Genomic DNA, 12,012 nt, shown 5'->3' on the forward strand with positions numbered 1-12,012 from the left:
GCATCACGATGTGGCCGTAAGCCCCCGCTATCGCTCTCTCTGCCCCTCCTTTCTTCCCCCAAAACTTCTTTTCCCCTGACAGCTGGAATCCTTGATGTTTTATTCTAGGCTTAGTTCTGCTCCAAACACGAAAAAAGAGCCTCGCAGGCAGTGGATAACCTTAAGGCTTCTCCACATTCTGACTGAACTGAGCTTTCTCTATCTCTCTTTTTGCTTATTTCTCTCTCCCAGACTCTGGGTTGCTTTCTTTTGCTTTCTTCCCCTCTGTCTCTGCTTCTCTCTCTCTCTCATACACTTATATGTGCTCAAAAGTTGCTCATCCAACAGTTCTTCTGAAATAACTGGTATTAATAGGGTAGTCTGTTCCTCTTTTTGACACTAACAGCGGTTACTCTTCTGGAAAGGCTTTACACTAGACGTTGGAGTCTCATTGCGCTGAGAATTTGATTGCATTAAGTCAAAATGTTATTAAGTCATTAGTTAGAGCAAATTTTGATGTTGGATGATTAGTTCTGGATCACAAAAGCCACTCCGATACATCCCAGAGGCATTTAGAGAAACTGTGGGTAAAAAAAGCCTATACTGTACTGAAAAAGGGTTCTTTGACTCTAACAATAGTGGGATCCTTTCTGGTGTTATATAGAAAAGTATTATTAACACAAGATTTTCCACCAACCAGACATCCCTTTGAAGAACCATTTTTGATCTACTGCTCTGCATCCACATTTTGGGAGCTTAATACTCCACTAGCTGATGCTTGGCATTGGGCATGGTGACCTTAGGCTAATGTGCAGCTGCTCCGTGCTGTCCCTTCTGTTAGCATTGCTCCTTTTGGCAGACTAGCAAGGCAAGCCCACCATGCGGCACCATTAAAAGTCAATGGTTAAATTGTATGTGTAAATAAGTTCACATTCAGACACACGTCTGCACTTTTTAAAAGAGTTTATTTGCTTAATTACACACACACAATAATTGTGCTCTAAAAGATGCAGAATTGTTTTCACTTATTTACACTAAGAAAATCAACAAAATTCATCATTTGATCAGGGGCATTCAAACTTTTGCATAAGACTGTACTTACATAGTTACATAAATGTGACTGTAACTAGGAATAGGATTTCTACCATGATCTCAATGACTAAAGTGATTTTTCATGACTATATATTTTTTCCATTTAATTAGGATATTTATCAAATATACTGCAATCAGGACAGTGATGGCTCAGCAGTTAGAGCACCAGGCTGTTGATGATAGGGGTGTTGGTATGGTCCCCGGGCTCAGCAAGCTGCCACTGTTGGGCCCTTGAGCGAGGTTCTTAACCCTTTCCGGTCCCTGGATGCCACTGCCCTGGGCATGCGTGCCCTATATATCACTGTGTGTGTTTGCTCACTAGTGTGTATGTGTGCATGTACACTACACAGATGAGTTAAAGGCAGAGGCCAAATTCCATCTGTGTCCAAGAATGTTATTGTTGACCTTTTTTGAAGGACCAAATGTCCTAATAATGAATGTCCTGACACTGAGGGGATATTCTTGAGACACTGAAAACTAAAAAAAAATGCAAAAAATGCAGCTCATATTCTAAACACCAAAATATTTAATACTAGTTACTAGGTTAAAATTGTAGACGTACAATTTTTTAATTCATACGTCTATGGAAAACTACAGCAGACATGCACACAATGTAAAGTCTAGGAGACTTTAGGGTTAAGTTTAAGTTAGGGTTTGTGTACCACAGGTGCTTAGAACTTTTTCCCATGGTGAATTTACGCATGGTGGGAGGGGACAGTGTGTATGTGGGGCCCAACACACACAGACACACCTTATGGACGGAGAAGACCTGATAAAGGATTCAAATTCAGATTTAGAAAACTTTAATGTGCAACCAATATAATGTTGCTGTCACACAAAAAACTCATTTTTCTTTTTTCTCAATGTGGTGGCCATTGATTGGTGGATTTTTGGTGTATGTGTGTGTGTGCATGCAGCAGTGTTTACATGAACTGTAAGCTCAGCACGTTTGGTTTGTTTAAGCAATTGGACTATAAATTTGTCATGTGGTTTATGTCTTTCCGTAGTGTGTGTGTGTGTGAGTGAGTGAGTGAGTGTGTGCACATGCACACTCTGTTTGAGTCTTGTTTCTAAACAGTAGTTCTATCCCCTCACCCCTGTGCCTCTGTGGCTGACACAGGCCTAGATGCCACATGAATAGCTATTAATACTGCATACAAGAGCCAAGCTCTCTCACCCCTTCTTTCTCTCTCTCTCGGCAGGCTCCGCCTGTGCTGCTCTGAGAGTGTGTTGTGTGTTCAGATTGGGCACTGGCAGGGAGTACAGTCCCCCTTACACCCCCCCCCCCTTCCCTCTGCCTCTCGGCCGCTGGGCGAATGAGCAAGTGAGAGAGTGAGTGAGTAAGAGAGGCAAAGCGGCAGGCGTGTTTCAACAGATGGCTCTCAGTGTCCCGCTTCAGCCAGAGCTCTCTCTCTCTCTGAACACTTAAAGCTTTCCTGTCAGAGAGAGGGAAAGAGGGAAAGAGGGAAGGAGAGAGAGGGGGATCGCAGTTGAGTTTATGAAACTGAAAGTGCTTTGAGAAGTTCTGCTTTTCAATCTACTTCTCGTAGGAGTTGGAGTAGGAGAAAGAGAGAGAGAGAGAGTGAGAGAGAAAGAGAGAGGGGGTGGCGTGACTGGGACGTTGACCCCCGCTGCTCGTACCCTCTCTCGGCTGGCTGCTTGGCTGCTTCTAGGGGCTCCACTGCAAGACTCAGACGGGACAGAAAGCCACCTGCTCAGAGTCCAGCGGCCTGCGCCACTAACACTGGACCTGCAGCGCTGTGTGTGAGGTAGGCTCGTGTGACATGCCCTACTTTCCCCTCCTCTCTCTCTTTCCCTCACACACTCTCTCTCTCCCCCTCTCTTTCTCTCTCTTGCACTTGTTCTGCTGACGTAGCCCTGGAGTTGCAATGCTACATCGTCAGGTCTTTCCAATGTTCCACTCAGTGCTTTTTTGTCTGAACAGAATGCATTGCATAGCCTACATGTGTGTTTGTATGAGTGTGCATGTGTGTGTTATGGCACGTGGTTGCTCTTCCTGGGGCAATGGGAGGGTCTCTGTACCACTCGCTCAGATCAGGAGAGTTTAAATCTGACAAGTTCAGGAAAAACTGGTTGCACTTACTAGAAACCAGCAGGGCTGCACAATGTAGTGTCAGTTAAACAGGATTGCGATATTGGCCTTTGCAGTTTGTATGGATCTCAGATGATGCAGGTGGGTGTTCTGTAGGAGTTTGGATGAATCAGGGCATTCGTGTGATCCAGTAAGCAAAGCTATGTGTCAGCGTGAGGAACCTTTTGAAGGTCTAATGAAAATTCACCTGATGTAAAGTCTCTTTACCAGTTTAAAGGTCCTCCTTACTCTCTCTACTATCTCTACTATAAATATGGTTCTTTATGGAACCAAAAGTGGCTTTTCTATGGTATCCTGATCCAAAAGATTCTAAAGAACCTGTTTGAAGCACCTTCGTTTTAAGAGTGTCTTGTAAATAGTGCTGTAGAAGTTTAAGCATGATAAGTTAACCAGCGCCATCTACCCACCCATATAGAGCAAAGCCAATTGTGCTCTCTCCGATTCTGCCCGCTGATGGCAAAGCTGCATGGCTCGAGGTTGGAACTCGCGACCCCTGGGCTATAGACCACTAAGCCACTCAGAGCCCAGCATAGCTTTATTAATGGGAAAAATCCTTCTTAAGGGTCACGATTAACTACACAAAACACAATGATCAACCATAACATTAAAACCACCTGCCTAATATTGTGGATGCCCCCTTGTGCTGCCACAACAGCTCCAACCCATGGACTCGACAACATTTTTGAAGGTGTCCTGTGGTTTCTGGCATCAAGATTGTAGCATCAGTTCCTGTAAGTCCTGTAAGTTGCGAGCCTGGGCCTCTGTGAATTGGACTTGTTTATCCAGTACATCCTACACATGCTCGATCTCTGAGATCTGGAAAATATAGAGGCTGTCTTTTTGTTATTTACTGATCATTGCATCTCAGGAACACACCACAAGACCTGCATGTCTGAACCAATCATCTAGCCATCGCAAGACCCCTGTCAAAGTCAGAGTTGCTCAGGCCTCTTTTTTCCTGCTTCCAACACTCAAGAATCAACTTCAAGAACTGACTGTTCACTTGCTGCCTAATATGGATATCCCACCCCTTGATGGTTTGTCACTATAATCAGATAATCTATGTTATTCACTTCACCTGGTTTTAATGTTATGGCTGATCGGCATGATGCAAATAATCACAAGCAGTCGTTTGATTTGTTTCACAGTCACTGTGTCTCACAATATCATTCTGTTCATATCCGGCAGGCCTTGACGCACACTTGCCTTGGTGTTTCTGCCGGAAAGATGGCAGAACCCTATGTATCTTACTGTTGACATATTCTTTTATCTCCTCTCTGATTTCAGGATCAGATAAGCATGCTTGTAAGAATGAAATGGGCACACCATTACACAGAAAATTGAATATTGCCTTGGCAATAAGTTGTTTATGATGTCTGGGTCTACACACCGTGCATGGTGTGCTCTTACTGGACTCAGACAGAGTCATAGGCTGACGGTCTGTGCCATTAAAGCGTATACAGTACAGTTCACATTGAAGATTGAGGCTGGCTCACAAACACTCTTTGATACAGGTGGTTGTGTGTGTTTGTGTGTGTATGTGTGAAGGGTATTTATCTTTACTTTGGCATGGAGATTTTGAGTGGCATGTTTACTTTGGGTAGCTGGCACTAGTTAGGCCTGCAATGGTCTTGCTAATGTTTGCATTTCCTTACTAAATTCCCACAATTCGGACCAGTGGTTTGAGGGGGGGCAGTTTGTTTTTTTTTTTTTGGGGGGGGGGGGGGGGGGGGGGGGGGGGGGGTGGCTGACCACTTGCTCTGGGTTTTCCTCAATATGGGAAAGGTTTGAATCTCTTTCTCATATGCACACGGACACCTGGACTTGAACTATGAAGCGATGGCATGGCCAACGATCATGTTTTCATTCTGTCATTTTTCAAGCTTTGCAAGAATCAAGTGGGAGGGACATTAAATATTCACAAGGTGACTTAGTGTAGCACTGCAGGGGCGAGAACTCAGGCTGCCCGTTCATATAAACAAAGTGAGTAAAGCTCAGTGCTGGAGCCAATTATGCAGTCCAGATCTCAGCAGTCTAAACGATGGAACTTGATAGGGTTGATGTGGAAGGGAAGAACAGGGTCAGTTATTATATGCACTGTGTGGAGACTAATTAGATGATGAATTGAAATGAGCTCAGTCATTTATTAAGTTTATAAAGTTATTGAGGTTGACCATTTTTAAGTAGAGAATTGACATGTCTACTTAAAGAGTACATCTAATATCAGTATCAGCTGCTCTCTCACCTTTTCAGCACATCTGAAAAATGCACTTTGGGAGGGAAAGTGAGCGATAATTAACGTACGGAGGCTGGGCCTAGTGAAGAGCCAGTTTTTTGCTTTGTACGTCACTGTGGCAACCAGCGGGACTGTACATTCATTTAGAGGGTCGTAGCCCACAGATTTCTAGTAGAGAAAAAAAGAAATCCCCTCTATTTCATCATCAATTGCTTGTAATACTAAGGTGTTTTAGCAAACTGAGCCTAGAACAATATCTTGCATCTTTATACACATTTACTTAGAAAAACAATAGCCCCCTTTCTGAATTCTCACTGGGTGGGCATGTATAAAAGTATACTGGGGACTGTTGGTGAATGTTTCTTTAGCATACCATCAGAACTCATAGTTAAATATGTAAATCACCCACAAATCTGATATCTCCACCCATCTCTTGCATGACAACAGACATGGCCTAGTACTTCAGGATCATTATTCATATGTAATAACAGCACTATGGATGCTGTAAATTCTCACCTGACATTCAACTAACACACAACTAAACTAAACAACTAAACAAACTCTAAGTTGAGTGTAAATAATTGTCTGTTGAATGTAACCTTACATCTAACCCTTACCTTACCCTTTCAGGGTTAGTTTAAGGCTAGAGTTAAGGTTTATGTTAAAGTTACAGTTGGGCTTTAAGGTTAATTCAAGGTCAAGGAATGAGTTAGGAATTGGGGTTGATTCAAGGGTAAGGTTAAGGTTAGGTTTAGGGTTAGGTGTGCATGCAAAAGACAACCATTAGACCTAGAGTTCAGTTGCATTTAATAGATATTCAGTTGAATGTTAGTTGAATGGCAGTTGAGCATCTACGAGGCTCTATAATGGAACATCTAAGTAAAGTAATATTTATATGTCGCACATATTCAGTAACTCTTTCATATCGTTGCATGCTACACAGACATGTTGGGACCAATTTAGAAATTGTTAGTTGTAAAGACAGAACCTGAATGATGTCATCACTGTGAAGAGAAAAAGAACTGAGAGGAAACCAAATAAGTTGTGATAGTTCAAATTGTGCATTCTTTAAATAAAACTCTGAAGATTATTTGGTTAAAAGTGGTTATATGCAGCTCTTTGTGAACATGCTTCTGTACATGAACATCTCACTTTACCCGTTCTCTACCTCAGATCAAGAGAGTTGTGCAAGTTTAGCCTCATCATAGACATTAGCTATGAACCTGGTGAAGTTCACTCATGAGGCTGTGAGGGAGTTTATTTTATAGGAAATGCAGTACTGGTGAAGACGTTCAAGCAGAGGACAGTTTATAAAAACTGAGAGAGGAGCCATTCCAGCGATTCCTTTCATTTATCAAGGAACCAGCTGCTGGAAAGACTCTTCCCTTAGATTATGGAAAGAAGATGGGGAAAAACGAGAAATGTAGTCTTTTTGTAAACCACAAAGTAGAACTGCAAATTTGATCAAATGCGAAATTTGTAATACATTTTATTTGTATGGCAACTATAGTACCTTTCTGATAAACCTGTGTATAATCTACCTTTTTAGTCTAGTTTTGTCCTCAGTATATGAAAACTATTCTTTTTACTTGAGGCCAGGTCACCTCATGAGGCCAGGTAACCCCTTGGTTGAGGTCAGATGACTAAGTCATGAACATTCCTTTATTTTGCCTTAGGATGCTCTTGGGTTGCTTTCATGGTATAATTTGGGTCATTATCTGTAATGTGTAGCACCCTCAGCATTTGACAGTGCCTCCACCATGTTGGACAGATGATGTGGTATGCTTTTGACTGTGATTCCACACTTATTGAAGTGTGTTTACTCCTTGGATGTTGTCCTGTTATTGCTTTGATAAATTGAATCTTAGTCAGTATAATTTGGCAATAATTTACAAAACAAATCTCCTTTAATGTCAAAATTAAAACAGATTTTTACAAAGTGATGTCAATTAATTAAAAATACATAATGAAATAAATGACTATAAATATCACCCTCTTTAAAGTGACTGATGTAATTCAACAGTGGTCAATGCAATTAGTCAAAAGGAGATCATCTGAGTGCAGTGACCATGTGTCAAGTTATTGTAGTATAAAGACACTTGGAAGTCTGGAAGGTCCAGTCACTGGTTAATTAGTATTCCTGGCTACAAATACACCATAAGTACACTCCAAGAAAAGGTTATTAAATAAGAAAGGGAATGGATACAAAAAAAAAAAGAAAATCACATGGAGTTCGGCTAAATCCATCCTCAAGAAATGGATTGTGGAAGAAAGAGAGGCCTCCAAGACAACTATAAAAAATGTATGCTGCCACTACCATGCTTTACAGTGGGAATGGTGTCTGTGTTGCGATATGCAGTGACCAAAGAACTTGCAGTTGACCTTGGAGTCTATTAGAGATACTTTCAAGGTACTTCTCTTTCCCACTTTCTCATAAAACTTTGACCAGTGAAGAACCCAGGCAACAGTAATATGCAGAGTCTTTCCCATCACAGCTACTGAAACTTAGTCTCTCAGAGTAGTTATAGGTGTTTTGCTGGCCTCTCTCACTACTCTCTTTCTTGCATACAGTAACATAGGAAAACATCCAAGGGGGTGAATACTTCATATAGGCACCTCATTCACCTGTGTCAAACTGGTGCTATTTCAAATCCACCAAGGAAATTATTCATGACTATACAGCCATTTATGTCTAAGTACTACATAACATCTGTCTGATTACTGTAAAAAAAATAATGGTTGATATTGCGTTAGCATGGTTTGAAAGAACATGAAATCCATGTTACATTTTACCTTGTTAGACTATACCCTGCTCTCCCACCACACTCCGAGGGTTCTCTATTTACTGGGTAGATCTACACTCTTAAAATTTAAGGTGCTCAAGGAAGGCTTCCTTAGGGAGCCATAAACTGTTCTTTCAAGGCATTCTTAGGACCATTTCTGGCACCTTTATATTTAATAGAGTAGATATTTTGCTGTGCTGTTGTGTTCTTTAATGTGTTTCTGCTTTGCTTCTCCTCACCTCTGTCTATGTCCCTTTCTCACTGGGATAGTAATGGAAGGAGAGGAGTTTGGGAGATCCAAAGGGGAGTACCCGTTGCACCAGAAGCGAAAGCATTAGATAGACATGGACCATTCTTTTTAGATCCCGTCAATGTCTTTTTTAATGGCTTTAACCTCAGCACACAACATGCTTCCCAGTTTTAACAGTTTGGACGATCGTCTTTCACTTGTATTCTTAAGAAAAAGAAGTTGAGAGTTGAAGCTGGAAGTATGAGCTGTACCTGTGACTTATATCATCATGCTTGGGTTTAAACCTTCAATCTATGCATATGTGTGTGGGTGTAATGCCATGCGGCCTCTGCGTTTAATCAATCAGCATTACACACCGACCTTCACACACATACTCATTCATTTACTGTGCGTGTAATGGGGATTCCCTACACTAAAGGTTCTATTTTAATACTCCTTGACTGTCGTCTATTGGCGCGAGCAGAGCCAATTTGTGACTTGGAGGAAAGCTTTTGCAGAGCCAACCAAGTCCATGTTGAAGTGTTCTAAATGAACGGATATTGTAATGTGATACGGCACCTGGCCTTGTGCACTTTTGCTTTATGATGTGTTAGGTGTGGAACTGTAACTACCCATAATCCATTCCAGGCCTTATAATGGGTTTTTGTATGTCATACTGCATATTGCCTTTACATGCATAGTGCATTATGAGTACATGACTCATAGGAAAGGATTAGTGCATCTGGGTTACTAGGTGACAAGACAAGACAACCATATTCACCATTTGTGTTAGACACATGAAATTTGGCCTCTGCCTATTACCCATACGTGCAGCGAACACATGCATACACACTGGTGAGCAAACACACACAGTGACAGTGATCACACATGCCCAGAGCAGTGGGCAGCCATCACTGCGGTGCCCAGGGAGCAGAGAGGGTTAAGGGCCCGCTGCTCTAACCGCTGAGCCACCACTGCCCAGTAGAGAGCTAAAGGTGAAAGCTCAGCTCTCTACTGTTTCAAGGAATCACTGTGAGCTTTGAGCTGTGCTTCTATAAACTGCCTAGTGGAGCCCTGGGCCAATGGTAGAAGTGTCTTAATATGGTACTAAGAGAGAGAAAGCTTTAGAATTAGGCCTGTCACGTCATCGACTTATCACACAATATATGTACATCATTTTTGCTGACCTCAATATTTCCTGTTGTATTTTCTTTATTTCACAAATATTCCAGCCAGTTGCTCTGTTCTGTTCTTGCATCGTGCCTGTTCTGTGAGCAGTGGCCTTCATGGTGTAGGAAAAGAATGCGGTGTGCGCAATGACCAATGCATCCATAATGGCGCTTCCATACACACAGGGCTGAATGCAACAGGTGAAGACGTGTCACTCGAGGCAAATAGATGAAAGCTTCGGGGCAAGTTCTACCAGGACGTCTACCTAATGCATGTCACTTATATCTCGACCAATTACCAGCTTCCACCTACTTTTAATAGACCTCTACTTACATACCTTCTCTGCTGCTGTTATACTCTGATGTTTCGTTTTTCCCCTTCTTCCTCCCCATTGCCTCCCAGATTGATCCTCCTAGGGGATAGGCCACACTCCTGCCATCCACTAACAGAAGGTTCTGCAAGGGTCCAAATGTTACAGACCTGGGTGATGAGAGGGCCTTCGCTAAAAACTTTTACTGTAATCCTTGTTATCTGTTACAAAGTTATCTATCAACATCTATCAAGATTCTAGAGTCATTCTGATAGAACTGCTGTTCCTAAAGACTGCATAATAATTCCAGCCAGTAAGTTTGGAAGAGTAAGTCTAAATGCACTTGGTTTGAAAGCTGTGTTCCACAGCTCTGGTGTGAGAACGTTTTGGCTTTAGGCTGAATAAGTGAGGAGAGCTCATTAACGTGAAGAAGGCAGCAGAAGACGATGTCGACTTTGGCACTTAAATGCGGCGATACAACTAACCTGAGATGTACCCTAAAACATATCAATTGTATCCAGGTTTCCAAGCTGGGAACCAAAATGCAGTTGTAGAGGGGCCTTCCCGACAGCTGGCTATTACGATTGCTTTTGTTTGACAGTGTAAATATAAACATGACAGCACAAAGGTATGCTCACAGACATCGTAACCTGTTATATAGCCAAAGAGATGCTGGTATTAAATATGGTTGAAAAAACAGCATTTAAAAATATACAAAAAATATACAAAAAATATACGTTTGTCATTCAATATGAAAATAAATTATATGCTATCATCATTACATCTGTGCCATAAAATGGTCTAAAAAAGCTAATATGTTTAGTAAATAATACTGGTAGCATAATAATTTGTTATTATGTGTCTGGGACAATGTAACAGGCATAACAGGCCTATCTAGAATGTTATTCATGAGTAAAAAAGACTTCCTGTTTTTATGCATTCACTATTTGCATAATGAATGCAAATCCAAGACTTACATGTGCAGATGCTAACACACACACACACACACAGTGTACTGTAAGCAGTGTGTTTGCTCTACTATTCAGCTAAGGCCAGGGCTAGACTGGTAAATATTTCATTGGGTCAAACATCCCCCCACATTGGTACAACGTGTCTGGATTATGGCTGTGAGGTCATGGTCTAGAATAGAAAATATAACCCCCACTTCACCTGCTGTGTGTGTATGTGTGTGTTTGTGTGTGGCCTTGCTGGTGGGGCTATTGGCTCCAGCATCTGTATTTACACTCTAGTCATGTACCCTCCTTTTTCCCCTCCAACCTTCTTACTCTTAATTCCTCTGTTTGTTCATTCCCTTATCCCTTCACTCAACCATCCATCCATCTATCTACCAATCCATCAGTCCCTTATGTCTTGCCTTTTGCCCCCAGGCTACAGCTTTCACCATTAAACCTTAGGCCTGAACTGTCATAGGGAGAAGTCTCTACATAGCCACACAGATCGGACAGTGACACAGATGAACAGCCAATAAGTCTACAAGTCATCTATAATGGATGAGAACCACATCCTGTGCACACTTTGACTGGTCTCTGTAAACATTCTCTGGATGAGTGTACCAGTTTCCTGTCTCACTAACAGAGCTGTCAAAGAATGCGGTGTCGCTAGGCACTAAGTGTGAGCGATGTTGTCGAGTGTTTTTGCCTGTTGAAAAGGTCACTGTGAGCTTTTCAGTGAATTTTCTGTGAGTTTTGAGGTTTTGGGGAAGTTGCCTGGAGGCTTTGATAATGTAAACAGTGTAAGTTCAAGAGAGACAATGTTAAGAGTAGTGGATGATAAACAGACAACAATAGAAGGGCTCCATTAATGCAATTCAAGATATTTACTTTTTTACTGTAATGCAGTGTTGATGTAGGATATAAACATAAGGAAAGCTAATGCTATAAATGTTTACTGTTCACTCCCCAGGCCGTTCATTGCAATACATTTTCATGTACCTGCAATTAGTGTTGGGCGATACGGTAAAAATGATATATATCGTGATATTTAAAGACAATTTTACAATACACAATATTTATCACAATATTTTGACAGAAATAAATGCATCAGTAGAGACTAATTCCTAAAAACTTCATAACGTCATAA

General features: G+C 41.6%; 1 protein-coding gene across 1 annotated transcript in view; it reads left to right on the forward strand.

Moving 5' to 3' along the window:
- The first annotated feature begins 2,463 nt into the window (after positions 1-2,463).
- sulf2b (sulfatase 2b) overlaps positions 2,464-12,012 on the forward strand; it is a 197,113-nt gene continuing 187,564 nt past the window's right edge. Inside the window, exon 1 of the mRNA XM_072656508.1 lies at positions 2,464-2,840. The gene's annotated coding sequence lies outside the window, so the exon portion shown is untranslated. The remainder of the gene's footprint in view (positions 2,841-12,012) is intronic.

Source organism: Salminus brasiliensis, chromosome 14 (assembly GCF_030463535.1).
Source record: "Salminus brasiliensis chromosome 14, fSalBra1.hap2, whole genome shotgun sequence".
Lineage (NCBI taxonomy): Eukaryota > Metazoa > Chordata > Actinopteri > Characiformes > Bryconidae > Salminus > Salminus brasiliensis.